Source organism: Psammomys obesus, unplaced genomic scaffold, assembly GCF_907164565.1.
Source record: "Psammomys obesus unplaced genomic scaffold, mPsaObe1.curated_primary_1811, whole genome shotgun sequence".
In the NCBI taxonomy this organism is placed as follows: Eukaryota; Metazoa; Chordata; class Mammalia; order Rodentia; family Muridae; genus Psammomys; species Psammomys obesus.
The window spans coordinates 2776-5550 of record NW_026590413.1 but is presented as its reverse complement, the minus strand read 5'-3'; positions in this window follow the sequence as shown (position 1 = coordinate 5550).

The window sequence follows — 2775 nt, the reverse complement described above, 5'->3', positions numbered from 1 at the left end:
AAGAACAGAAGTTGAGGGAAAGGGCAACCAATGACTCGCCCAACTTAAGACCCATCCCCAGACACTATTAGTGATATTGTTATACTTGTAGACAGGAGCCTAGCATAACTGTCCTCTGAGAGGCTCCACCCAGATGGTGATGGAAGCAGATACAGAGACCCACAGCCAAACCTGACACAGGACTTGAGGAACCTTGTGGAAGACAGAGGAAGGATTGAAGGAGCCAGTGAGGTTAAGGACGCCAGAAGAAAACTATCACAATCTCCAAAAATCCTGAAAGGAAAGAGAAACCAAGGAACAAACATCCACCTTAGAAAGACAGCTCAGAAATCGGCTCCTAGATACATAATTATCACAAACTCAGATGCCTAGGTGATGACATAACAGTACAATCAATAACAGAGAAGACAATATGTCTACACTAGAACCCAGCTATTCTTTTGCAACAGCCTCTTAATATTCCAACATATCTGAAGCACAAGTAAAGGACCTTAACACAAACTATGTAGAGATTGTAGAGGTCCTTAAAGAGAAAATGAATAAATCTCACAAACAAATCTAGGAAAACACAAAAAAAAAATGGAGGAAATAACTAAATTTCTTAAAAAAAGAAAAAAGAAGTACTAACTAAATAAACAAAAATGTTCAAAATCTGAAACTGGAAATAAAATCAATAAAGAAAATACAAACTGAGGGAATTTTAAAAAATTAGGAAAAGCTAAAGACAGCCTTAAGTAGCTACCCTCACTGAAAGAGCATCTTGCTGAGCACATCCATATCATCCATATAAATGAAACAAGGCATTGGGAACACAGCAAACAGGTAAACTCTTAAGATCTGAGAATAAAAAAGATTAGCAAAAACAAAACACTGACATGCAAAAAATATCAGATATACAAAGATATGTGTGGAGTACAAAGTCGCTCCCAAAATTTCATGGTGGCAGTCCTGTTGTGAAATCTCCTGCATGAAACAATCAAGATTTGTCAGTCTAGCAGCATTCCAGGAGCTCAGTAGTCTCTGCATTCAGCAACATTGACTCTTCTCACAAGCACATTTAGACTTAAAGAAAGCCTAGAAGTACCAGGTCATTCTTAGATTAAATTATCCACACTCTAATATCATAACACTGAAAATATTTAAATAGTCTGGCACTACAACTATGACAAAAAAAGATTGTCAAGTTCCACTGTCATATGGAAAAAGCAAAATGAGTAACATAAAAGTTACTACTTTTTCTTTGAAACAAAAAAAGGGAAAAGATACTTGAAGAGATTTGAGAATGGAAAACAGGGAATGTGAAAAACAGAAGTTTTAATCTATAAATCCTTTAAGTCACAAGAATTCTGCACTAGTACAATGAATACTTGGACTTACTGTATGTGAATATCCTGAAAATAGTATGGGTTCTTTATATCAGGAACATTGTTCCGTGTGTAATAAACATGAGGAGGAAAAAAATGCACCAGTCATCACATCTCCTTGATGGTAAAAACCTTCCTTTATGGTTATGTAGCAGTCATTGTCAGAAAAGGCCCAGACAAAATTGGGAATATACAAGAGCCAGAAGATAAAAATCCAGAACATCATATTAACATACATACAGACTCAGCCATAAGACTAGTGAATACAAATTTAACAATGTCCAGCAGGTATAATTCACCTCAAGTTTTTGTGAAAATGTGTGTTTCTCACTTTGTTAATGAGTGTAGCTGTCACACTAATCATCCCTGACACTTCCTCCGCTGCCACTGAGAGTTATAAAATTCTTTCTTCCCTTAGGGTCTGCATCTGGGTTCCTGTATTTTGTTTGAAAACAAGTTGGAAAATGTTTCGGATCTTCTAACCACAGGCACCATGATTTCAGCCAAGAATATAGATAGCCGTACTTCAGGATCAACTTTCTGATTGGGCTGTTTTGGCCAAGTTTGAAGCAAGGAACTTTTCATATGAAAACACCTTCGGCTGATGAAAACATGCTACAGCAGAGGTTACTGTGATAAGGGAATCAGGAGAAGGCCTGAAAATGTTCATGCAATGCACACACAAATACAATAAGGAGATCATGCTTTTTCAATCCAAAGACAACCAATGGAGTCTACTCTACTAACTATAGGTGCCTCAAAAATTTCTTCTATTACACATTTGAACATGCAGAACAATATGATGAATGCACCCAACAATCAGCTTATTTGTCACTTTGGAGAAACAATAGTCCTGCTGCATTCCTCATTTCCAAATTATCTACTTAAGTTCAGTAAAAATAATCAAGTCCCCTGTTTACTTTCTGAGATTTGAGCTACTTGACTCTTAGTCTTTTTTTTTTTCCATGCTGGGTTAATCTTTGAGTAGAGGCATCATTGTAATTCATTCCTGCACCTAAGTCACCAACTGCTTACCATGTTCTGAAATCGTTAAGGTGTGTGAGAAATCCTTCTCCATTCTGAAAAAAAGTATAACAATTTAAAGGCATTACAGTGTGTTCTTTCACCTATAGTCTGAGGGAAGCTATATTGAGTAGAATTCTATTTTCCAGCAACCCCTAGTTTAGGGCAGTGAATGTACTGTGTATTGTGATGTGGTAATGAAAGAATAGCCCCTAAAATAAATTGACTCATCTAAGAAAGGATGGGTGAGTAGAGTGACAAAAACACAAAATGAAACAAAAAGTACTATATTAAGAAATTTTAACAGGTCAAAGAAAGAGAGAGAGAGAAAGAAAGAAAAGAAAAAGAAGGAAGGAAGGAAGGAAGGAAGGAAGGAAGGAAGGAAGAA